The sequence below is a fragment of the Rattus norvegicus genome, chromosome 2, assembly GCF_021556685.1.
Source record: "Rattus norvegicus strain SHRSP/BbbUtx chromosome 2, alternate assembly SHRSP_T2T, whole genome shotgun sequence".
NCBI lineage: Eukaryota > Metazoa > Chordata > Mammalia > Rodentia > Muridae > Rattus > Rattus norvegicus.
This window is the reverse complement of record NC_141535.1, coordinates 96,201,570-96,228,805: the sequence shown is the minus strand read 5'-3', so window position 1 is coordinate 96,228,805 and position 27,236 is coordinate 96,201,570. Positions and strand designations below refer to the sequence as shown.

General features: G+C 37.0%; 1 long non-coding RNA gene and 1 pseudogene across 1 annotated transcript; one reads left to right on the top strand and one right to left on the bottom strand.

Moving 5' to 3' along the window:
- Positions 1-2,448: 2,448 nt before the first annotated feature.
- Positions 2,449-25,272, bottom strand: LOC102550295 (uncharacterized). The gene is made up of 5 exons (XR_015677959.1): positions 25,149-25,272; positions 9,905-10,073; positions 7,485-7,620; positions 3,793-3,913; positions 2,449-2,593 (listed from the first exon to the last, which is right to left on the bottom strand). It is a non-coding gene; the product is annotated as an uncharacterized LOC102550295 (long non-coding RNA).
- Positions 15,378-15,527, top strand: LOC120101113 (U2 spliceosomal RNA; annotated as a pseudogene).
- Positions 25,273-27,236: the final 1,964 nt, after the last annotated feature.

Here is a 27,236-nt window from a genome sequence, read left to right as displayed (position 1 = left end):
AAAGCTGCCCCTGACTCCTGTTGGTTGGTCTAGCTAGAGCAGTGCTAGAGAGCTTGCCCTGGTGGTAAAGTTAAGGGAGAGCTGACACACTGACCAGCTCAGCTGCCACCCGGTCCCAGATCCAGGGCTCTGAGTTGGCCCACTCTAAAATTTATATAATTTGTGAAATATTGGGGCTCATGAAAGGGCCAATCCTGATGATCCAAAGACTCTGGATCTCCATTACACAAGAAAATAACAGAAGTTCCAGTAAGGATTCAGTATTGATGATGTCATAAAAGCCAGAGACCTCGAACCAGACCAATGACTTGTTGCAATGAACATTTGCAATTGAAGATATATGGACAGAAGGATATACTGTGGGATGTTTTCTATGTAGTTTTGGTTATATTTTTAATTATTTTTAACTTCTTGGTGAAGGGGGGATTTGCAAGGGTGGAGGTTAGATACAAGAGGACAGAAGATGAGTGGAACTGAGATGCATGATATAGAACTCACAAAGAATTAATAAAAAGTTTACAAAATAAGACTCAGTTTGTATTCAGTGCTATAGATGCATTGCAAAGGAATTGTAAAGGAGAAATTATGTAACTATATTTAAATTAAATGAAAAAATAGTTAGATGTAAGAATGGTAAATGAGATTTGAAGGATTTATATATGTGTGTATGTATATCTGTGTGTATATATGTACATATATACATATGTGGGTGTTCTGTAAGATTGTTAGCCTAATGGTTCCTATCATCTGAACAATGATTTATTAAAAATTTTCTGCATATTTGTAATATTTCTTCCTTCTAAAAACTTGGTAATATGTCACAATTTGCCTACTGGATATTCTTAAAGAATATCTAGGTATTTATAGTTATAACACATGGCTGATAATGGTTATTGAAAGTGATTAATTTAAATGGTCTATAATTTCAGTACTTCATATAAAATATATTATCTCCTACAGAGACATAATGACCAGATGCTTTGACTTTTACATGTTATAGTCATAAACCTTCTAATGAACTTTGGTGCAGTGACAGTCTTAGCACCATAATTACTTCAAGGCAGATTTCATTTTTAAAGTGTCAGTATAGCTGCTAAAGATAAATAATATTTTTAATATATTTAAAATAATTTGACATATTTATCTGAGTTCTGTAAGTATAATATTAAAATGGATAACTTAAGAGCAGCATATAAAAAAAGGACTACAAAATATTTGATATAACAGTTGAAAATGCCAAAAAACAAGTGAAGAAGAATGGCCCAAAGTTGTCCATTGAGAGGCTTGATATTCTAGTTGACAGAAATAAAGGTGGTATATGAATTTTGTCCTCATTATTTCTCTTTTTCAAAGGTTTCTGGTGTAGTCATTCAAATTCTTGCTCACTGGGAGTTTATGAATTGCTACTTTATGGAGAGAAATCACTAATGAGAGCCATTTCAATCTATTACCCCATTATAGCCATATATACTTATCTTTTTTGCATTAGTTATTGGATAACCATTCCAGCCTTTCTCAAACCTAATCTTCATAAATAAAGCAGAGCTTCAAAGTCAAACTGGCAAATGAAACCCTCACACCACAGCAAAAAACAATGTGTGAAACTGAATAAACTGACCCAAAATGGTTATCTTAGGAATTTCACCATCAGATGTTTACTCTGCCTCTCATGGAATAATTATAACTTCCCACAATTAGGAAATAATTTTCATTATTGCTCCTTCTAGGATTTCTGTCTAAATCAGCATTCATCTTGGCCCTGTTTCCTGACAATGACCTTTGAAGTTCCTATCCAAGTTCACCAAAGCTCCACCTTTTCAATGAGGAAAGAAACCGAACAGCTGGTCCACAGTATTCAGTGTGAACTCTCATTTGGTTGATGTTTTCTCTAACAGATTGTTCAACACTCTAGTGAAGTAGCAGGGATTTAGGAGAGTAAGACATTGCATTAAATGCAATTATGAATTGAATATGAGTTACCGGTTCATCATAATGTGTTATTCTTAAGCAAGTATTCATATATGTAAATGTAGGGTTACTCCCACCCCACAGTCTTAATATATTTGAAATATAAATCAGGCTAGTGGCTTCAATGTTTTGCTTCTGTTGTAACATTATATTAAAATGTTCAGTTTTTTAACTTAAGCTCTTGTAGCATTTTTCATTTTATGAGATTTTATAAATGTCCCACATCTGCTCTGTGATATATCAGTAGAGATGAAACATTTCTCTGGAAGATATTGAAGGAAGTCCCGTAGAGAGATCTTAATTTGTTGGCTGAATATTATTGCTCATTGCAAGAAAAAAGCATGCACGTGAGAGAGATGAAAAAAGCAAAATATTAATTTATAATTTATAGCATGAATAGTATCACATTTTGATATCCATTAGAACTGGTTTAGTTAATTTTCACAAATGTTTCTTTCTTACTTTAATATAGAGTAAATGTTATTTTTCTTGCCAATGTTGATTTAAGATTTATTAAGCTTTAAACAAGATAATAGACATAACTTAAACTGTTGGTCTTACTTTGCCTGTAAGATTTGTAAGCAATAGATGTTTGAGTTAGGGATCTTCATGGAAGTTTTTCTATCTGTAAATTAAACAAATGAGATAAACTGAAACTTTATACATGAGTGCATATAAATATGTTATTCAGTTTATCACATTCCTGTTCTGATGATTTTGATGGGACACTTTCTATAGAGGTAACACTGTATAAACATATGCAAATCTGGAGATGAGACACTGTTGATAGAATGTTTACCTATCAGGCACAGAACACTGCATTTCATCCTCAGTAGCACATAAACTGAATTTGATGGGACACATTTTTGTATGTGGGAGAAAACCATGGGATAATTAGATGATCATGGCTATACTAGGTTATACAGTAAATTCAAGGTCATTCTGACATGTAAAAGACCCTGTCTTGTGTTCTTTTTTCTTCTTTCTTTCTTTCTTTTTCATCAGGAAGTTTATAATATGGCCAAGTGTCAGTATAAGACTTTTCACATACTGTCTAAATAACTTGGGAAGCTAGAGCTTAAGGATATTGCAGATCTCCAAAAAAAGACAAATATTGGGGAAACCAAGATTCTCTCTGTGATGCAAAGTTCTGCTTTTGGTGTGTTAAAATTTAGGAAGGTGAAATAGCCATGAGGATATTTGTGAAAGAGCATAGTTATGACGATCTGATGTCGCCATATGATATAGTGATATTCAGGATCCTCTTAAACACATGCAATGAGAGATAGAGACACATGAGAAGGATGAACGTGAATCCACCTTTTAAAGCTGATTAAGAGCAAAATGACAAATCAAGAACTTGCAAAGGCAGTAATGGCCAAGTGCAAAGACCAATGTCAGCAAGCTTGCACAACATTAAGAGTTGAGTAGGATCTGCCTCTTCTCCTTGGAGAACCACTTGACCCTATAGAAAAGCAGAGTGACCTTCTGTATTCTTTTTTTTTCTTGAAATTTCTGAAAGATGTGTGGTATATATGTGAAAGTGAGTAGCTGTGTTCCCTGGAGTTGGAAAGGATTATCATTATCATAAACCTGAGCAGTTTTGACAATCCACCTGAGACTCTCCCTCTAATGCTGCCTGTTACCATTCATGGAGGGAAAAAAAGGCATACAAGCTCAGGAGGTTGGGAAGAAGCCTTGAGTGATGTTACTGTTTAAGAATGTATGTATACTCTGCGTAGGGAATTCTTTGGGGATACAGATGACTGTCATTCATCCAAGCCTTTGAGTCACCATACTTCCTTAAGTAACCCAAATACACACATCCTTTCATTGCAGTATCCATGTCTTTCTGATTGCCATGAATGGACACTTCTTCACATCTCCCAAGAAGGTGTCACGAAGCAGGAGAATAGAATAAAAATATTTCATATTCCAGTTCCCTCTGAAATACAAAGCAATTTTTTCCAATGAGCAGAACAATATTAGACACTATTAGGATATTAGGTAATCATCGGTGATGTAAACTATTTGAGACAGAATTTTCGTGCATAGAGTTGAATAAAAGAAATACTTCACATGGAAATCATTCTTTAATACTTGAAGATGATAGAACTGGCACACTACCGCAGTGGGAAGAGTGCTTGTCTGCGATGCATGGGACCATTGAGCCCAAGCTTTACACAGAACTAGTTGTGACATTAAAGGCTGCTGAAATCTCAAGACGTGAAGATGGTATGAGGAAGACGTAAATTGAAATCGTCATCTCTTACACAGCAAGTTTGACATAAGCCTGGACTTCATTAGCTCATCTCAAAAAATCCCACAAAAAACATCCCCAAAGTAACACTGGAGTGACTATCTATATAGAGATAGAATAGTGGCAGGTAGCTTTTATAACTTTACCTACAAATTACTTATATTTAAATTTCAGCTCAAAATGTGGATTTGTGAAGATTGTAGAAGACTTCTAGAATTTAGGATACAAAAAGAAAGAAATATAGTATCTTTGTTAAAGATAACAACATATCTTTCTAGTTAATTCTATATTTAGTGAAATATACTGGGTAAAATAGCACTTTTTGTCTCTTTCCTCTAAGGCTGAAATCTATAAGAAATGGCAATTAGTAATGAGAGAGACCTTCTAAAACTGAAAAGTCAGACACTGTTATTCAGACAAAACAGCAGGCTACAGAATAGGAAAAAGATTTTTACCAAATCTACATCTGATAGAAGGCTAATATCCAAAATATATAAGGAAATCAAGTAACTAGACATCATCACACCAAACAATCCTATTTAAATTGGGGTACAAACCTAAACAAAGAATTCTCAATAGAGGATAGCAATATCGAATGGCTCAGAAACAATGAAGGAAATGTTCAACATCCTTAGACATCAATGAAATACAAATCAAAACTATTTTTTAATTAACTTGAGTATTTCTTATATACATTTCGAGTGTTATTCCCTTTCCCGGTATCCGGGCAAACATCCCCCTCCCCCCTCCCCTTCCTTATGGGTGTTCCCCTCCCAACCCTCCCCCCATTGCCGCCCTCCCCCCACCAGTCTAGTTCACTGTGGATTCAGTCTTAGCAGGACCCAGGGCTTCTCCTTCCACTGGTGCTCTTACTAGGATATTCATTGCTACCTATGAGGTCAGAGTCCAGGGTCAGTCCATGTATAGTCTTTAGGTAGTGGCTTAGTCCCTGGAAGCTCTGGTTGCTTGGCATTGTAGTACATATGGGGTCTCGAGCCCCTTCAAGCTCTTCCAGTTCTTTCTCTCATTCCTTCAACGGGGGTCCTATTCTCAGTTCATTGGTTTGCTGCTGGCATTCGCCTCTGTATTTGCTGTATTCTGGCTGTGTCTCTCAGGAGCGATCTACATCCGGCTCCTGTCTGCCTGTACTTCTTTGCTTCATCCATCTTGTCTAATTGGGTGGCTGTATATGTATGGGCCACATGTGGGGCAGGCTCTGAATGGGTGTTCCTTCAGTCTCTGTTTTAATCTTTGCCTCTTTCTTCCCTGCCAAGGGTATTCTTGTTCCCCTTTTAAAGAAGGAGTGAAGCATTCACATTTTGAGCATCCGTCTTGAGTTTCATTTGTTCTAGGCATCTAGGGTAATTCAAGCATTTGGGCTAATAGCCACTTATCAATGAGTGCATACCATGTATGTCTTTCTGTGATTGGGTTAGCTCACTCAGGATGATGTTTTCCAGTTCCAACCATTTGCCTACGAATTTCATAAAGTCGTTGTTTTTGATAGCTGAGTAATATTCCATTGTGTAGATGTACCACATTTTCTGTATCCATTCCTCTGTTGAAGGGCATCTGGGTTCTTTCCAGCTTCTGGCTATTATAAATAAGGCTGCAATGAACATAGTGGAGCACGTGTCTTTTTTATATGTTGGGGCATCTTTCGTGTATATGCCCAAGAGAGGTATAGCTGGATCCTCAGGCAGTTCAATGTCCAATTTTCTGAGGAACCTCCAGACTGATTTCCAGAATGGTTGTACCAGTTTGCAATCCCACCAACAATGGAGGAGTGTTCCTCTTTCTCCACATCCTCGCCAGCATCTGTTGTCCCCTGAGTTTTTGATCTTAGCCAATCGCACTGGTGTGAGGTGAAATCTCAGGGTTGTTTTGATTTGCATTTCCCTTATGACTAAAGATGTTGAACATTTCTTTAGGTGTTTCTCAGCCATTCGGCATTCCTCAGCTGTGAATTCTTTGTTTAGCTCTGAACCCCATTTTTTAATAGGGTTATTTGTTTCTCTGCGGTCTAACTTCTTGAGTTCTTTGTATATTTTGGATATAAGGCCTCTATCTGTTGTAGGATTGGTAAAGATCTTTTCCCAATCTGTTGGTTGCCGTTTTGTCCTAACCACAGTGTCCTTTGCCTTACAGAAGCTTTGCAGTTTTATGAGATCCCATTTGTCAATTCTTGATCTTAGAGCATAAACCATTGGTATTTTGAGATTCCATCTTATATCTTTCAGAATGATTAAGATCAATGACACTAGTGACAGCTTATGCTGGGGAGGATATGGACCAAGGAAGGAGAATTAAACTCCTCCATTGCTGGTTCAATATAAACTTGTATAGCTGCCAACAATATCAACATGCCATTTCCTCAGAAAGATGGGACTCAATGTATGTCAAGATCCAGCTATAAACTCTTGGGTATATATACCTTAAGGACACTTCTTACTTCCACAAGGGCACTTGGGCAACCATGTTCATTATTGTTCTATTCATGATGGCCAGAAATTTGAAAGAAACTTGATGTTCCTCAACAGAAAAAATGAATAAAAAATATGATACCTTCTCATATTGGAGTATTACTCAGCTCTTAAAAAATAACTCTTAGTATTTGCAAGCAAATGGGTAGAAATAGAAAAAGTCATCTGAGTTAACCCAGAGCTAGAAAGATAAATATGGTAGGTATATGCTTATATCTGAATGTTAGCCATTCAATAAATGATAACCAATGTATAATCCATAGAGGCAGAGAATTTAGGCATAGTGGAAGGGACATGGGAGTAAAGAGGAAATAGAATAGATTTTTTAGAGTGCATTGGGACTGTGCCAAGGTGGGACAGTGAGAAGACGAGGGTTAGGATGGACGGTGGAGGGAAATGAAATTCAGAATGGAGGAGCATTTGAGGGACGGTCAGGAAAAATACAGAAACAGAAAGAAAGAGGAGAGAGAGAGAGAGAGAGAGAGAGAGAGAGAGAGAGAGAGAGAGCAAGCAAACTGTTATTAATACTAATGAACAAAAAAGAAACCTCACAGAGTTCGTTAAACTTTCAACTTGACATTAGCAATTGATTTTAAACAGCAAAAAGTTGAAAATATGGCACAGTGTGTTGAATTTTATGAGTATATCATGTAATTATTCTGTTCTCTCACTTTTAAAGCAACGTGTAACAGGAGACACGATTTTAAACATCTGAACCTGAACATGAGTAAATGTGTTTAATCTAGAGTTTAATGAGTTTTATCAACACTCACCATGTCAGAGTTGGTGGGCAGCATAGTAATGTGACCTCATTAAATTAATACTTGTGACGAAAATGGAAATGACCACTGAATATCAGAATAAATAATGTATCATCTTGTATTCCTTTGCTTCTGCTGCTTCAGGCATCTGGGGAAATTAATAAGGGTTACTTGTGTCAATCAGGCAAATCAGAAGTAAAAAGAAATCTTCAATTAATCATGGTATTTTACAACAATCCCTTTGGAAAAAAAGAACCCTATTAATAAAAAAAGCATTATGCCTTCTGTTGCAGTTGACAAACAGTGATAAGTTTCTCAGGGGACATAATGTATGAGAAATTTATAATGAACTTTTCCTTGTAAATTTCTCTAAAATCATTCCAACAGCAAAATCTTCACTGTTCTGAGGCATGAAGCCCTCGGGACTTCATCGAAAGAGCTTTTCCTTTTGGTCCTTCACAGAGGGGGCTGGTGATTACTGCACAGCTCCTTTGTAACATGCTGCCAGCTGCTTTTGCAGCTATAAAGTCAAAACAAGACCCTTGCACCAGCAAATTTGGATAATCAGGACACTTCCTATGATGTTCATATGGATTTACAAGTGACCCTACTCAATTACTAACCCCAAGATATTCACAGTGCAAATTAGATAGCACCAAATTCACGCTCCCTGTTCTAATCAACATCTAGCTCACTCTTTGGGGCTTCATAGAATTGCTTCATAACCTAGGATAGGAACGGACCTGGAGTGAGCCCTAAGTGGTGATTCCCATTGCTGTGAGCCTGTCCCATCAGGGTTTAAGAAGTGCCTTTCTTTAGGAGTGTTAATCTTAAACATTTGCATTCTAAAAGTCACATGATACTTCAAACTAAAGTAATTTTACATCTTTTAGCTATCTCAGAAATCGTCCATTCCATCCTCACTTAATAATAGTCAGTTGGTAGGCAACGGGAATGCTGTACCCCAAAAGCAACACAAATATAACAACGAGCACTGAAGTAACTGTTAACTTTGGAACAGAAGTAACTGGGCCTGATCAATGTTTAAACACCTCAAACACCATTTTGTATATGTTTGGGACTAGTTAGTGTTGATATTTAACTTTAAGAAACAATACAACCTGAGGATGCTTTATTTACCTTCTTTTCTTTTTACTTATAATTTTAACATTTACTTTCTTCCCTGTCCTTCCTCTTGTCCCATTCCCACTGTGTTTCCTCTCAAATCATGGCCCCTTTATCTTAAATGCTGCCTTTACACACACAGACATACACACACATGGGGGCTGGAGAGAGAGAGAGAGAGAGAGAGAGAGAGAGAGAGAGAGAGAGAGAGAGAGAGAGAGAGAGAGATGAATGCACAATTGAGTAAGTTTTAAAATGACAATGAGGCTGGGCAGTCAGTAGAGTACTTCCTTCATACAAAACCCCGGTTAAATCCCCAGCCTGTGGTGTGACACTCTTGAGATTCTTAGGCAAAAAGAAAAGAAGTTAGGGCCAACTTTCACTATGTAAGAGTTTTAAGTCAGCCTAAGAAGCAAGAGTCACCATTTACAAAAGAGAAAACAGAATCAAGGAGTATCGATGCCACAGTTTGCTATACAATACCCCCTGGAGTCATTTAAAGAATCCGTGTCTACAACATGAAGGATATGTACTTTTATGTAGCTTACAGTGAACAAATTAAATTTAGATTTGTTACTAGAGTCTATTTTGAGAATCTGGGTTTGTTTTTCACAGTGATATCTCTTATACACTTTTTAAAACTATCATAGATAATTCATGTGTGCTAGGCGTGTTCTATTTAGAAAAATAGCTGTATTTTACTAATATTTTAACTAAGCTTCAACTGACTAGTAGTGTTTTCAAACTTTTTGAAACAGAAAAATACATATGTTCAAAAATTTAATCATTTATCAAGATGTTTGAACATAAAATCCAGTCATGAAATACATTATTGATTTAATCATGCTTCTCAACATACATATTCAGTAGTCATAGCAGACTTTTAAAAATATAGGACATGTATGTTAATATATTATTATTGTAAAACTAAAGTTAGAGCACTCTGAGTTGAGCGTGTGTGTGTGTGTGTGTGTGTGTGCGTGTGTGTGTGTGTGTGTGTGCGTGTGTGTGTGTGTACATGAAAGCCCCATAAGGTAGTCTAGAAACTCGCTTCCGTCTTATATGTTGCAAAATATAACTTTCAGTAGAGTAATTAAACTTATCACACAGTGCTATTATTTCTATTTACCCATGGTACAACCTAGCTTTTTACCTATCTAGAGCAATTAGGAAATTTGAGTGAAGTTTAAAGACAGACCAAGCCACTATTAATGCAATTCTTTTGTATAAAATAGCTTCTAAGGATATACTGAAAAAATACAACTGAGATCTCAGCGTAAGGACAGAAATGAAATGTAGATCCTGACCAAATTGCAAGCTTCCCACAGTGCAAAGCGATAATGTTTACAAATCTATCTGCCATGATTTTCTAGTTGTCAATCTTGAAAGATATTCATAGTAATAGCATTAGTCATTGTCCTTTGTTAAATGTAATTATTTCTCCTGAAGAAGTAGGTCTTTTAGCAGAATGGCTCCCTAGAGAGAAAAAGAAAAGGAGATTAAGACAGAGTTAAGGTACAGCATCTGTAGAAATTCATGAAAAGATCATCACACAGGCAATGTAACTTTCTTATTACAAATCGGGAATATTTGTTATCCAAGAAAATACAAAGCATTCTACATTAGCAGGGCTGCATGTTTAAAATGACTTTTAACAGCATGTGACTTCGAGGTGTCTTACTTTTTAACTCACAGCTGAAAGGGAATAGAAGGATCATTTGTTTATTTCTGTCAATGAGAAAGGAATATACCTGTTAAGTCTTTCTTATCGTGTATTCACTTCACTCTGCAGATACCCCAACAACATATATTGAAAGTTGTTTTTTTTTTGTGCCAGAGATTACATTACATTTTGATTTTAATATTAAGTTATGTTCAAATACTTGTGTATAGCAGAAGAATTGAGATTTTTTCTGTTTTAGGCTGCAGAATGAGATCCCCATTGCTTCTATGATGACTTGCTATGTATCACAACTATACCCTATATAAGATAAATGACCATTTTCCAAATATCAACACTACAGTTTTCTGTTTAACATTATCTAATAGTTTCTTCATCTTTTGAGAAATATTATTTTATACCACATTGGGACTATAATTTTAAAAATATAGGAAGGAAGAGTGAAAAGGTGACCCCCCATAAATGTTTAAATTCTATTTGGAATAGACCTATTAATAATTATTAGTTAATAGGGTCACACAGGTGTTTCTGAGATGGAATGGTGATAGGAGGAGAAATTTAATCAATTTGGTCCCATCAGGTATGCTTTAAGTAATAACAACCCTTACATAATGAGGGTTAAACTGAAATATTTCAGGCAGAAGGATGCAAGGATAGGTGGACTATAAGCAGCAGAAAATCTAGGAATTATAAATACTTCCCATTTCATATTTTAAGGATGTATTGTAGTATCTTAATTGTAGGTGGCAGGGAATGTACACCTGAGTATCAGTGCATGAGCAAGATAGAAGAGGATGTGGAATCATCGATAGCCAGAGTTAGAAGCAGTTTTGTGTTGGTTGCTGGGAACAGAACTATGTCTTTGACAAAATGGTGGCAGTTCTTAATGGCTAAACCATCTCTCCAGTTCCATCAAGCTTCTTAAGTACAAACAAGAGAGGAAGCTGCTCTCAAATGGCAGTTCTAAAATACAGCAACCATCTAAAATTATGTTAACCTAAGGAAAATTTAAATATTCTTAAAAGATGCTTCATAAATATTTTGGAAAAAAAACCTGGTTCAGTTGGGCTTAAGCAACATCATCAGACTTTGATGAGTCCTTTTAGGAGCTATTTCCAGGAGATGGGTTGCATCCTCTGTGTCCCAGGGTTTGCTGCTGGGGAATCTTCTAGATTTTTCTAGTTTGAAATTGGAAATTATTAAATTTACTTCCCTCTGTTTCTTGCCTCGAATTCCTTTTGCACATCCCTGCCTGGGATAAATTGCATTTGTTTTTCTGGTTTGGGGGTTGGGGGTTTAGCACAATGGTAGAGCGCTTGCCTAGCAAGCACAAGGCCCTGGGTTCGGTCTCCAGCTCCGGAAAAAAAAGAAAAGAAAAGAAAAAAAAAGAGAACGATAGTTTGAACACCACCCATTTAGTAAACTTTCTGTTTTTTCGTATATGAGCCGTTCCAATTTTACAGTAACACTCCTGCATTTCTGCATTTTCTTTCAATACTCTACGACACCATTAGAGACGAAACAACCAATGAGGTCAACCATGCTTTCACAGCACAACCCAGGAAAGAAAGTCACAAGAAGTGGTTAGACTATTTATTTTAGAAATTCGCTTTGTACATATAGTCATATAACTACATTCATTTGAACAAGGTGTTGAGTTTTGTAGCTTTTCCATCTAAAACAGTTACCTCTATATAGAGTTACATACATAAATGAAATGTTCTCCTTTAATCAAACTACAAGCACCTCCCAAAGAATATAGCTACCAAGTAAAAAAGTCAATACTATGCAGAAAGACTGTAACTAAGAGAGGAAACTTTGTTACAACCATCAAAACTGAAGAAAAGATTAACAACAAATGCAGTTGCCCACTAGAAAGAATAGACAGAAAACTTCAAGTTTTACCGGTTTGCAAAGCTTATGAAGGTTTAATTCACACTAACTCAGATTTCCTGCCTATATACTTGGTCACCATGTTGTGGCCAAACTGAAAATTTTGGACTTATTTTGAGCAGATAAGATAAATTGGTACCACAAAAGACAGAAGAAATTGAAGGTAAACTGAAGTAAAAGGCTACATGTTATTGAGAAAATTATCTTTTTTTTTAAAGACTCTTTGTTAATGACATTGATCATTAAGTAGAAATCAAAAGATGAGAGACAAAAGTAATCTGGATGCTGCCCTTTTAGACAATAGTGCAACATTTTGCACTAAAATCTAAATGATTTCAGAACACCACTTGCTGTTACATTTTGTATGTCTGATGATTCTTGCCATCAATCCTTCAATTATTTATACATAACAAAGATACTCTAGAATATGTGGTTTCTCAAGTGTGTGTGTGTGTGTGTGTGTGTGTGTGTGTGTGTGTGTGTGTGTCTGGGGGAGGGTTGTGTGGGTTGAGATTTTGAGTTAAATATTTTGTATCGTATAGGTTTTACGTTTGTGTATGCATATGGAGGCTTGAAGTCATTTTGAGAGTACCCTGTTACTGAATCTGAAGTTACCCTCATTGGCTTTTTATGTGGATGCAGAAGTGAGCTCAGGTCATCACGTTTGTGTACCAGGTACTTTTCTCACTCAGTTATCACCCAAGGCCTCGATGGCTATTCTTGTGACTAGCTATTTTCTTTATTTATTTAAGTATGCTGAAAACAAAAGAAAACAAAACACAAAACAAACAAACAAACAAAAGCAAAACAATCTGAAATTCCATAAGGAACAAAAAACTACATATTCATATATCAACTATGAGCAAGATCCTCTGTTAATCAATTGTATTCATTCTATTTTAGAAGATTGCTTGCCCTCACAAGAATGATTAAAATAACACAGTACCTTATTTGTGCAGTAATCTATAGTTTGGGGTTAGTTTTTACCTTTATCTTGCATTAGTGGATGAATTTTAGTTAAAAGACTTCTTTTGATTTAGATTGACAATATCAAATATGCTAAGATATTTTAAATACTTAAATATAATAAGTAATTTTTTTCTTTCTTTTTTTTTAATTAACTTGAGTATTTCTTATATACATTTCGAATGTTATTCCCTTTCCCGGTTTCCGGGCAAACATCCCCCTCCCCCCTCCCCTTCCTTATAGGTGTTCCCCTCCCAACCCTCCCCCCATTGCCGCCCTCCCCCCATAGACTAGTTCACTGGGGGTTCAGTCTTAGCAGGACCCAGGGCTTCCCCTTCCACTGGTGCTCTTACTAGGATATTCATTGCTACCTATGAGGTCAGAGTCCAGGGTCAGTCCATGTATAGTCTTTAGGTAGTGGCTTAGTCCCTGGAAGCTCTGGTTGCTTGGCATTGTTGTACTTTTGGGGTCTCGAGCCCCTTCAAGCTCTTCCAGTTCTTTCTCTGATTCCTTCAATAGAGGACCTATTCTCAGTTCAGTGGTTTGCTGCTGGCATTCGCCTCTGTATTTGCTGTATTCTGGCTGTGTCTCTCAGGAGAGATCTACATCCGGCTCCTGTCGGTCTGCACTTCTTTGCTTCATCCATCTTGTCTAATTGGGTGGCTGTATATGTATGGGCCACATGTGGGGCAGGCTCTGAATGGGTGTTCCTTCAGTCTCTGTTTTAATCTTTGCCTCTCCCTTCCCTGCCAAGGGTATTCTTTTTCCTCATTTAAAGAAGGAGTGAAGCATTCACATTTTGATCATCCGTCTTGAGTTTCGTTTGTTGTAGGGATCTAGGGTAATTCAAGCATTTGGGCTAATAGCCCCTTATCAATGAGTGCATACCATGTATGTCTTTCTGTGATTGGGTTAGCTCACTCAGGATGATATTTTCCAGTTCCAACCATTTGCCTACGAATTTCATAAACTCGTTGTTTTTGATAGCTGAATATATAAAAATGATGTATTTAGCCTCAGCCTTGAGAGATTTGTTGCCCCAGGGGAGATTTGTGGGGAGGCCTAGTGGGGTGAAGACAAACAACCTCTTGGAGACAGTGGAGAGGGGAATTGGATGAGGAACTGTGAGAGGAGACCACTGGGAGAGGGGCAATGACTGGTTTTAACAAAATAAAGGTAATAAAAATTATGTATTTAATATTTAAATGATTTTAAATTTATTATGATCATATTGTGTGTCTTTTACCCTCTCTATCAGCCCTCACAGGGACTGGTTATTTATAATGTTTAGTTATATTGAACAGTGATTGTTTATAATATTCACCAGACTAACACCTCTACTTTATACCTAATATACTATTCTAATCATTCAATAAATGATGTTTAAAGAATTTTTGGAAATAATAAAGTAAAAAGTTAGTTCTCGATATATTAAAATGAAGCTAATATTTCATTTAGACAGCATAGCAGATATAGGGGTAGGAAACATATGTGGTTGAAACAAAAATAACTTTAATCATAAGATGAGAGTAACCATATTTTACAGTAACTATTATTATTTTTCATTAAAAAATAAGGTCAATAAAACTATGCTGAACAAGAAGTCATCATTACTCCACATGGTGGATTGAATATGCATGGCCCAGGGAGTGGAATTGTAGGGAGGTGTGGCATTGTTGGAGGAAGGATGGCACTGTGGTGGTGGACTAAGAGAGCTTCCTCCTAACCTCCTGAGGATGACAGTCTTCTGTTTGCCTGTGGAAAAGGATGTAGAACTCAACATCTCCACCATCATCTCTGCCTGGATGCTGCCATGCTTCTGCCATGACCATAATGGACTGAACCTCTGAAGCTCTAAGCCAACTGTAGTTAAATGTGGTCCTCTATAAGATTTGCTTTGGTCATGCTATCTCTTCACAGCAATGGAAACCCCAACTAAATCAGCCAATCATGTGGACCTTTGGGAAGTATATTTCGGCAAATAATTTTTAATACAATTTCTTGTGTTACATTAATTCCTTTAAACTAAACAATATATTATATTAATGACCCCACCTAAGAAAAGTAAATATGCTCTACTGTTATTACAGCAATATTAAAGAAATACCCATAAGCCAAATAATTACACAAATTATTAAACCAATATTATTGGACCATTCAACTGCCATATACTATATTCTACAGAACCTTTCCATCCATTTCAAAATTTAGGAAATGACAGCTACCATAACTTGAATTGTATCGCTTCTTGGCCTTTTGGCTAAGATCAAGTGTAATAACTTGAATTGTGTTCCCTTAAGATGCATGTTATATCCCAATTTCCATATATTTTAATAAGTGACCAAATATATAAGATATTTTAAAATAGGGTGTTTCTCTGTATAACTATCAAAGGAAAGATCTGGATGACACAGCTAGAAATAAGTTGCTAAGTTTGGTTTATGTTCATAGTCCTCTGAGTATCATGTTTGTACATGTGATCCTCAGTTATGGTGGTATTTATTTGTTGGTTTTTGCGGGGGTTTTGTTTGTTTGTTTGTTTCATTGGTTGGCTACTCAGATAGGGTCTTAATATGTAGCCCTAGCTGGTCAGGCACTCTTAGGATAGATCAAGATGCCCTCAAGCTCACATAGATCTCCCTGCACCTGCCTCCTGCTGAATGGTCATAAATGAGTGTTCCACCATTCCTGGATGTAGCTGATTGATCTAAAATATGATTGAAATTCCAGCAGATAGTTTTTTCTGAAAGAATTTTTTTTCTGAAAGAATATTTTAAGGAAGGTGTGGACTTGCACTTGATACTCAGCTCATGTCTCCATCCCTCAGCATTTTGTTCCCAATGAAATAATCGTTTCCTCTAAGACTCCTCTCAACAACAAAAAAAAAATTCTACATTACTATGTACCCAATCAGTAGAATCAAATATAGAGTAAAATCTTTGAAACTGTGAGCTAAAATAAATCCCTTTTCTTTTAAGGTATGCCAATCATTCTGTCATACAAGTCAAAAACATAAAAAGTAACAAGGAATACCCAAAATAACCAGCAATACAAAAGAATGGATCAGATCCTGCCAAAGAAACTACCCCAATCCAGGATCATATGTGTCAAAACTATGACAATAGATTGTTGTTGTTTATTCAGTTGTTGATATTTGATTATAAGAAGAAGATGGTAACTGTGAGCTAGCTTACCTCCATGTTATGCATATTATGGAGAAAGGATGGTTCATCATTACCTCCTCATCATTCTTTTCTTCCACCTCCTCCTCCTTTTTCTCCATTTCATTAAAACTGTAAAGGAGCTTGGGGAATCCCGCAAAAACTGAGGGGAAGGATTGCAGGAGCTAGAAATGTCAAGGACAACACAAGAACAATGCCTACAAAATCAACTAACCAGGAGTCATAGGGACTCACAATCAGGGAGCCTACCTGATTCTGACCTAGGTCCTTTGCATATCTGTTATAGTTGTGTAGCTTAGTGATCCTGTGGGACTCCTAAGAATGGTAGTGGGAAATGCTTCTGATCTTTTTTGCCTCCTTTAGGACCTTTTCCTCCTACTTACTGGCTTGCCTTATCCAAGCCTAACTTGAGTGTATTGCCTATTCTTATTCTAAACTGTTAGGCCATGTTTGGTTGATTACTGGAAGACCTCTTCTGTTGTTGTTGTTTTGGAAAAGAGAAGTGGATCTGGGGGAGAGGGAAGTGGAACTGGAAGGTGAGGAGGGAGGAAACGCTGTATTAGGGATATAATATATAAAATAAAACTTAATTAATTAAAAAATTAAATTAAAAAGAAATTGCACAAAATGTCTTAAAAGTTAACCAGAATAAACATCTGTATATCTCAATTCACTTCTATAGAACTAGAATAGCTTTTCTGAAAGTGCAGAGCTTAGACTTTATACTTTTATACTAATGCATACCTTAGACTTTATACCTTCATTATCAAATAAATTTTTATGCACTTAGACATCATTGAAAATTGAAAAGTCCATATTAGAAGTTGATATTATAAAAACCAACTGCATCTCCTTTATGGCTCAAGTATTTTTAACTGTATTAGATTTTTCCTCATCATCTAATTTAACCCTTTCCTGCTCTCCTTCTTACATATTATTCTATATCCACATATAATATGGATCTTTACACACACACACACACACACACACACACACACACACACACACACACCATGGCTAGGCTTCATGTATGAGTGAAAACATGTGTTGGATGTGTTTTGTTGTATTGTTTTTCTCTTGATGAGACTGTTTGAACAGAATACATTACTTCCTTAACTTCAAGGTATAGAAATTTCTTTCACTGAAAATTGCCAAGGAGAGCTTCTAGAAATCTATATCCTGGGAACCTGAGCCTCGGGACCACAGGTAAGACCAAATTTTCTGCTGCAAGAAAGCTGCCTGGTGAGCTTGGGACACACGGAAGCAGAATTTCTCTAGGACCGGGCACATTCTATGTTTACCGGAAGTCCCACACCCGCGGATCCCGGCAGCAGCTCTCTGCTCCCAGACCCGGTGAGAGAGAGACCCAACCGCCTGGTCAGGTGGGCACTCCTGAGGCTGCAGAGCGGAAGAGACCACCAACACTGCTCACCCCTGCCCACATCCCTGGCCCAAGAGGAAACTGTATAAGGCCTCTGGGCTCCCGTGGGGGAGGGCCCAGGAGCGGCAGGACGCCTGCCTGAGACACCGCCAGGACCTGAAAGAAACAGACCCGATAAACAGTTCTCTGCACCCAAATCCCGTGGGAGGGAGAGCTAAACCTTCAGAGAGGCAGACAAGCCTGGGATAATAGGTATAGAAGAGAGTGAGGACTCCCAGGTCAAAGGACCAGTAAATATCTTCAACAAAATCATAGAAGAAAACTTCCCTAACCTAAAAAAAGAGATACCCATAGACATACAAGAAGCCTACAGAACTCCAAATAGATTGGACCAGAAAAGAAACACCTCCCGTCACATAATTGTCAAAACACCAAACGCACAAAATAAAGAAAGAATATTAAAAGCAGTAAGGGAAAAAGGTCAAGTAACATATAAAGGGAGACCTATCAGAATCACACCAGACTTCTCCCCAGAAACTATGAAGGCCAGAAGATCCTGGACTGATGTCATACAGACCCTAAGAGAACACAAATGCCAGCCCAGGTTACTGTATCCAGCAAAACTCTCAATTAACATTGATGGAGAAACCAAGATATTCCATGACAAAACCAAATTTATACAATATCTTTCTACAAATCCAGCACTACAAAGGATAATAAATGGTAAAGCCCAACATAAGGAGGCAAGCTATACCCTAGAAGAAGCAAGAAACTAATCATCTTGGCAACAAAACAAAGAGAATGAAAGCACACAAACATAACCTCACATCCAAATATGAATATAAAGGGAAACAATAATCACTATTCCTTAATATCTCTCAATATCAATGGCCTCAACTCCCCAATAAAAAGACATAGATTAACAAACTGGATACGCAACGAGGACCCTGCATTCTGCTGCCTACAGGAAACACACCTCAGAGACAAAGACAGACACTACCTCAGAGTGAAAGGCTGGAAAACAACTATCCAAGCAAATGGTCAGAAGAAGCAAGCTGGAGTAGCCATTCTAATATCAAATAAAATCAATTTCCAAGTAAAAGTCATCAAAAAAGATAAGGAAGGACACTTCATATTCATCAAAGAAAAAATCCACCAAGATGAACTCTCAATCCTAAATATCCATGCCCCAAATACAAGGGCACCTACATACGTAAAAGAAACCTTACTAAAGCTCAAAACATACATTGCACCTCACGCAATAATAGTGGGAGATTTCAACACCCCACTCTCATCAATGGACAGATCATGGAAACAGAAATTAAACAGTGATGTCGACAGACTAAGAGAAGTCATGAGCCAAATGGACTTAACGGATATTTATAGAACATTCTATCCTAAAGCAAAAGGATATACCTTCTTCTCAGCTCCTCATGGTACTTTCTCCAAAACTGACCATATAATTGGTCAAAAAACGGGCCTCAACAGGTACAGAAAGATAGAAATAATCCCATGCGTGCTATCGGACCACCACGGCCTAAAACTGGTCTTCAATAACAATAAGGGAAGAATGCCCACATATACGTGGAAATTGAACAATGCTCTACTCAATGATAACCTGGTCAAGGAAGAAATAAAGAAAGAAATTAAAAACTTTTTAGAATTTAATGAAAATGAAGATACAACATACTCAAACTTATGGGACACAATGAAAGCTGTGCTAAGAGGAAAACTCATAGCGCTGAGTGCCTGCAAAAAGAAACAGGAAAGAGCATATGTCAGCAGCTTGACAGCACACCTAAAATCTCTAGAACAAAAAGAAGCAAATACACCCAGGAGGAGTAGACTGCAGGAAATAATCAAACTCAGAGCTGAAATCAACCAAGTAGAAACAAAAAGGACCATAGAAAGAATCAACAGAACCAAAAGTTGGTTCTTTGAGAAAATCAACAAGATAGATAAACCCTTAGCCAGACTAACGAGAGGACACAGAGAGTGCGTCCAAATTAACAAAATCAAAAATGAAAAGGGAGACATAACTACAGATTCAGAGGAAATTCAAAAAATCATCAGATCTTACTATAAAAACCTATATTCAACAAAATTTGAAAATCTTCAGGAAATGGACAATTTCCTAGAGAGATACCAGGTATCGAAGTTAAATCAGGAACAGATAAACCAGTTAAACAACCCCATAACTCCTAAGGAAATAGAAGCAGTCATTAAAGGTCTCCCAACCAAAAAGAGCCCAGGTCCAGACGGGTTTAGTGCAGAATTCTATCAAACCTTCATAGAAGACCTCATACCACTATTATCCAAACTATTCCACAAAATTGAAACAGATGGAGCCCTACCGAATTCCTTCTACGAAGCCACAATTACTCTTATACCTAAACCACACAAAGACACAACAAAGAAAGAGAACTTCAGACCAATTTCCCTTATGAATATCGACGCAAAAATACTCAATAAAATTCTGGCAAACCGAATTCAAGAGCACATCAAAACAATCATCCACCATGATCAAGTAGGCTTCATCCCAGGCATGCAGGGATGGTTTAGTATAAGGAAAACCATCAACGTGATCCATTATATGAACAAACTGAAAGAACAGAACCACATGATCATTTCATTAGATGCTGAGAAAGCATTTGACAAAATTCAACACCCCTTCATGATAAAAGTCCTGGAAAGAAGAGGAATTCAAGGCCTATACCTAAACATAGTAAAAGCCGTATACAGCAAACCAGTTGCTAACATTAAACTAAATGGAGAGAAACTTGAAGCAATCCCACTAAAATCATGGACTAGACAAGGCTGCCCACTCTCTCCCTACTTATTCAATATAGTTCTTGAAGTTCTAGCCAGAGCAATCAGACAACAAAAGGAGATCAAAGGGATACAGATCGGAAAAGAAGAGGTCAAAATATCACTATTTGCAGATGACATGATAGTATATTTAAGTGATCCCAAAAGTTCCACCAGAGAACTACTAAAGCTGATAAACAACTTCAGCAAAGTGGCTGGGTATAAAATTAACTCAAATAAATCAGTTGCCTTCCTCTATACAAAAGAGAAACAAGCCGAGAAAGAAATTAGGGAAACGACACCCTTCATAATAGACCCAAATATTATAAAGTACCTCGGTGTGACTTTAACCAAGCAAGTAAAAGATCTGTACAATAAGAACTTCAAGACACTGAGGAAAGAAATTGAAGAAGACCTCAGAAGAAGGAAAGATCTCCCATGCTCATGGATTGGCAGGATTAATATAGTAAAAATGTCCATTTTACCAAAAGCAATCTACAGATTCAATGCAATCCCCATCAAAATTCCAATCCAATTCTTCAAAGAGTTAGACAGAACAATTTGCAAATTCATCTGGAATAACAAAAAACCCAGGATAGCTAAAGCTATCCTCAACAATAAAAGGACTTCAGGGGGAATCACTATCCCTGAACTCAAGCAGTATTACAGAGCAATAGTGATAAAAACTGCATGGTATTGGTACAGAGACAGACAGATAGACCAATGGAACAGTATTGAAGACGCAGAAATGAACCCACACACCTATGGTCACTTGATTTTTGACAAAGGAGCCAAAACCATCCAATGGAAAAAAGATAGCATTTTCAGCAAATGGTGCTGGTTCAACTGGAGGGCAACATGTAGAAGAATGCAGACCGATCCATGCTTATCACCCTATACAAAGCTTAAGTCCAAGTGGATCAAGGACCTCCACATCAAACCAGACACACTCAAACTAATAGAAGAAAAACTAGGGAAGCATCTGGAACACATGGGCACTGGAAAAAATTTCCTGAACAAAACACCAATGGCTTATGCTCTAAGATCAAGAATCGACAAATGGGATCTCATAAAACTGCAAAGCTTCTGTAAGGCAAAGGACACTGTGGTTAGGACAAAACAGCAACCAACAGATTGGGAAAAGATCTTTACCAGTCCTACTACAGATAGAGGCCTTATATCCAAAATATACAAAGAACTCAAGAAGTTAGACCGCAGGGAAACAAATAACCCTATTAATAAATGGGGTTCAGAGCTAAACAAAGAATTCACAGTTGAGGAATGCCGAATGGCTGAGAAACACCTAAAGAAATGTTCAACATCTTTAGTCATAAGGGAAATGCAAATCAAAACAACCCTGAGATTTCTCCTCACACCAGTGAGAATGGCTAAGATCAAAAACTCAGGTGACAGCAGATGCTGGCGAGGATGTGGAGAAAGAGGAACACTCTTCCATTGTTGGTGGGATTGCAGACTGGTAAAACCATTCTGGAAATCAGTCTGGAGGTTCCTCAGAAAATTGGACATTGAACTGCCTGAGGATCCAGCTATACCTCTCTTGGGCATATACCCAAAAGATGCCTCAACATATAAAAGAGACACGTGCTCCACTATGTTCATCGCAGCCTTATTTATAATAGCCAGAAGCTGGAAAGAACCCAGATGCCCTTCAACAGAGGAATGGATACAGAAATGTGGTACATCTACACAATGGAATATTACTCAGCTATCAAAAACAACGAGTTTATGAAATTCATAGGCAAATGGTTGGAACTGGAAAATATCATCCTGAGTGAGCTTACCCAATCACAGAAAGACATACATGGTATGCACTCATTGATAAGTGGCTATTAGCCCAAATGCTTGAATTACCCTCGATCCCTAGAACAAACGAAACTCAAGATGGATGATCAAAATGTGAATGCTTCACTCCTTCTTTAAATGAGGAAAAAGAATACCCTTGGCAGGGAAGGGGGAGGCAAAGATTAAAACAGAGACTGAAGGAACACCCATTCAGAGCCTGCCCCACATGTGGCCCATACATATACAGCCACCCAATTAGACAAGATGGATGAAGCAAAGAAGTGCAGACCGACAGGAGCCGCATGTAGATCTCTCCTGAGAGACACAGCCAGAATACAGCAAATACAGAGGCGAATGCCAGCAGCAAACCACTGAACTGAGAATAGGTCCCCTATTGAAGGAATCAGAGAAAGAACTGGAAGAGCTTGAAGGGGCTCGAGACCCCAAAATTACAACAATGCCAAGCAACCAGAGCTTCCAGGGACTAAGCCACTACCTAAAGACTATACATGGACTGACCCTGGACTCTGACCCCATAGGTAGCAATGAATATCCTAGTAAGAGCACCAGTGGAAGGGGAAGCCCTGGGTCCTGCTAAGAATGAACCCCCAGTGAACTAGTCTGTGGGGGGAGGGCGGCAATGGGGGGAGGATTGGGAGGGGAACACCCATAAGGAAGGGGAGGGGGGAGGGGGATGTTTGCCCGGAAACCGGGAAAGGGAATAACACTCGAAATGTATATAAGAAACACTCAAGTTAATAAAAAAAAAAAAAGAAATCTATATCCTGAACAGTTCATAGCTCTGTGACTCAATTTTAGTAATAAATACAAGATATCACCTATTTGTATCTCCTTCTTTTGGCTTATACTTTGAAAGTTATGTATTTTAAATATTCACTTGTTTGTTATTTATGTGAATCTATGTATGAACAAGCACATAAAAACATATGATTTTATGCCAGGTCACCTTTGTAAAGGTCTTCCATACAGTCTAGAGAATGATCTGTAGTGCACATATTTCTGTTTTTCAATGAGGGTCTTTACTAAGTATTTGACTTTGAGTTAAAAAAAAAATCCATGTCTTTGCTACCCCCACCACGTTCTGTTTTTGAACACTGTCACTAAAATTCAAGGTAAGAAACATGTGAAATTCACTATGGAAAGTGAATCTTCATTTTTGTGCCAAGAACTATGTAGAACAAACTTTCCCTGACAATGAAAACTGCAACACCTCTCTCTTTCTCTCCCTTCACCATGCAGATGGTGGAATTCATTCTTTTCCTTTGCTTCTTTGCTTCGTTGCTTCTTTGCAAATCCACATATCACTACATATAAACATCCCTTGGATTTAAGTAATCATAAAGTCTGAATATTGAAAGTAAGAAGAATATGGGAGCAGTGTTAGAATGCCATTGCATCCTCTGTGGACTATTCAGAAATGAAAATGTCCCATGATACAAATCCTATATTTAGTGTGTCATCATGTAGTGAAATTCAGGGAAAAACTGAAGAAGTTAGTGCTTAAGAACAATACATTGAAAAGGAATCAGCCATATAGTTTATATATCTTAGAATAGGAGAAAATAGATGACACCGGGAAGTTAATCTTTGGGTATTCTATTCTGGAAAATGCCAAATGTCCTATATGGAATGAAGAAGCCTGAAGACGGGGCCACAGGGTGGAAATTGGTATAAAGAAGGCCCAAACTCCAAAGGCATATTGTGGGCTACTGGACTTAGAGATTAACGTTTTATAGGATGTAAAATTCATGATTACATTTAATGGGGTTTTTCAAAACATATCTGACTCAGATTTGAATTGAATGTGAATTTTTCAAGATTTCTGTGGACTGTGATGGATAAAAGTCTGAATTATCTTAGCCCAAACTAGTCACTAAAACAATATGTTTCTTGAGATCAGGTGACCCATGCTTGATAGTGATTAATTTTATATATATAAAATTATAATATCAAATACATACAAATTTGCTTTGCCAAATCAATATCACAACACTTAGCCTTCAGCAATCTTAATGCTTTCATTTGACTTAGTCCTTGTAATATACAGTCCTACAACAAATTGCTTTTTTCTAAAAGAAATTATTCTCCTAAATACACCTCACATTCCTGACATTTTCAGAGTTATCTCTTCTTTCCATGTATCTAATATATTACTAGACACAATTGTAATTATGCAACATAGTTAACTGTGTGTTCCTTTTAAGGATTCATTTTAAGATTTTGTTAACTTCTTCTGGATCACGACAGACAATGCATCAGTCTGAGTTCAGAACGTTGTACTCAACACAGCATTTACATTAGTACCAAGCAGAGGGGGTAGATATAGAACTATGACCAGTACCTTTTAAGAAGAAGATTTTTTAAAAAAAATAGAAAGAAAAGAAAGGATTTCATAAGCATAGCTTATGATATAAAGTTTATTTTAATGAAAAATGAATCCTGACATTGCTGAATGACATATCACAATTTTAGATCTGTTTTAAAAATGACTTCCTATACATAAAAGTATAGATTGGAAGTAAATGGACAGATCTGCAGGCACTAAAAAGATGGCATCATAAAAGATTCTTTATTGAATTCTCTACTTTAGATCTTAAAAAGTGAGTTACCAATTTCTGCATGTTCACAAATAGAATCTGAAAACAACTATTCAAAATACTAGGTATAGCAATTATCTTGGGAGTATGATGGATTGAAGACTCAAAATAAAAAAAAAAACGAACTTCTCTTAATTGATGAAACTATATTCTTCTTGCAACTATGTTGTCTATCAAAGCACTTGCTTTCTCCTTGTTTAAAATATGCAGTTTAAGTACCTCATTTCTTTGTTGATTTCAAGTTCTCCGTTGCTCAAAATTATAAGTTTACAAAAGTTTTCATCTGTTATATGAGCCCCACGTTTTAACTATAAATTGATTAGTTGTGCTTCAATAGAGTATCATTTGACTAATTTGAAAGAAAAACATTTAGAAAATATCTTGGTCTGTGAGAGTCTTTGTGACTTCATATTGTCTGGTCCAATTGTACCTGGATGGCTGTTTCCTTGGAGACATTCGCTACCTCTGGCACTGGTTCTATTGTGACAGCACAGTAAGCCTGCACAAGTTCAAAAGCAGAAAAAAAAAAAACTAGAATGAAGAGGTAATGTACATGAATCCCCACCTCTACCCAAGACATTACTTGCAACTGATGCCTGCTGTGAGGGCAAACTTTGTTTCCTCCAATGGAATGGAAGGTGAATATTAATTACATTCCAGGACAGTGCTCATATCCAGGAGAGGTGACCAAATAAACTCCAGTGTGTCTGTGTGTGTACTTGGTTTTTGTTTTGTTCTGTTTTTGTCGTATTGGTTTTCTCTTCATTTGATTATTATTTTTTTTTTTGTAGAGAGAGCAAGCCTAAAATTGGGTAAGTAGGGAGGAAGTAGGTAGGATCTGGGAGGAGTTGAGGGAGTGAAAAGAATTTGATCAAATACATTGTATGAAAAAAAGTTAAATAAAAAATTCATTAAAAGAAAATATATTCACTATGTGAGACATGAACATGGAAAGATGGGACTTGTCAAATATTCATATGGACTTCACTAAATAAAAATGTTTGATAAAAATATTATAAAGATGGAATCAATGCGTCACCTCTCGGGGAAATATGACTGAAGCGATACTTTAACTTGTATTCCTCCAGGTCACAAGTGAGTGAGTATGAGAGTAAATTTTAATTTTGTTTGTCTATTGATGCTGTCTCATAAAACCCAGGCCAGTCTGGAAGTCACTTAGAAGTGGGGCTGGCCTTAAATCGCTAATGTTCAGTATAATATCATACTCTAATGGGTGTCATCAAACCACAGAGATAATTTGTAAAGTATTTCAGATCCAAAAATCTGAACAACATAGAGTCATGTGTATAATAATGGAAATAATTTTCCATTATTTTGACAAGTGATATTAATATGTCATTTACACTTCATAAAAATCTACTAAAGTAATACTACAATAGAAAAACACTTCCATGAATTAGTAATAACTTGTCCAATTGATCAGCTCCTTGTAAATTAAGAATATTTCTAACTTCACATTTCACTAAGTAAAACTCATCAAATTTTAAACAAAGTAAGTTGTTTGGGAAAATACGTTACTTTTATTTTAGCAGCAAAACATATACACACATATATGCTAGATGATGACTCAATTCTCCGTAGGTCAACTGGAGGTAAAAGCTTAAGTCTGTGCCATTTTTTCCTAAGTAACAAGCATTATGCTTGCTCTCTTTTGGACGGCCTGGGAATAGTAGTGGCTCATGAACAGCCTCGCCCTTCGCGGTCCTATGGCTGCTCAGTTTAGTCCTAAAAGAAGGCTTCAGCACCACTGAGAAGTCTTCCATGTACTGTGAACCTGCATTTTCCCTTAAGTAGCCCATACAAAATAGTAAACCTCAGAATGGCTGTAGTGATGTAGTCTAGGGTAGGAAAGATTTGTGCAGTGCACGTAAACAAATCATTTTCCATATTTTTAATATGATCCACTTCTCATCTTTCCAAAGCACGTATATGCATGCATACTGACTGACTTGAAATTCTGCTATTAGTCCACTCATGTAACTGTGCCATGAAAGAATGAATCAGCACATGAAATCGGTCAGATGGTAAAGCAAAGTGACGAGATTAGTGGACAGGCATAGCATTGCCAGGGTCACATTTAACAGGGCAGCATTAATAGCATTGTGTTTCTAAGCAGAGAGTAGGTGTAATTTTATTTTTTGAAAATTACCTAGGACATACTGCTTCTGGACTATTAACTTTTTTTTTCAGTATTTAGATCACAACTCCTAAAGACTTCGCTATATTTTGACAGGTACTGACAACGAGTGCCTTGGAATTGTGACTCGATTGTCACCTTCAGAGTGT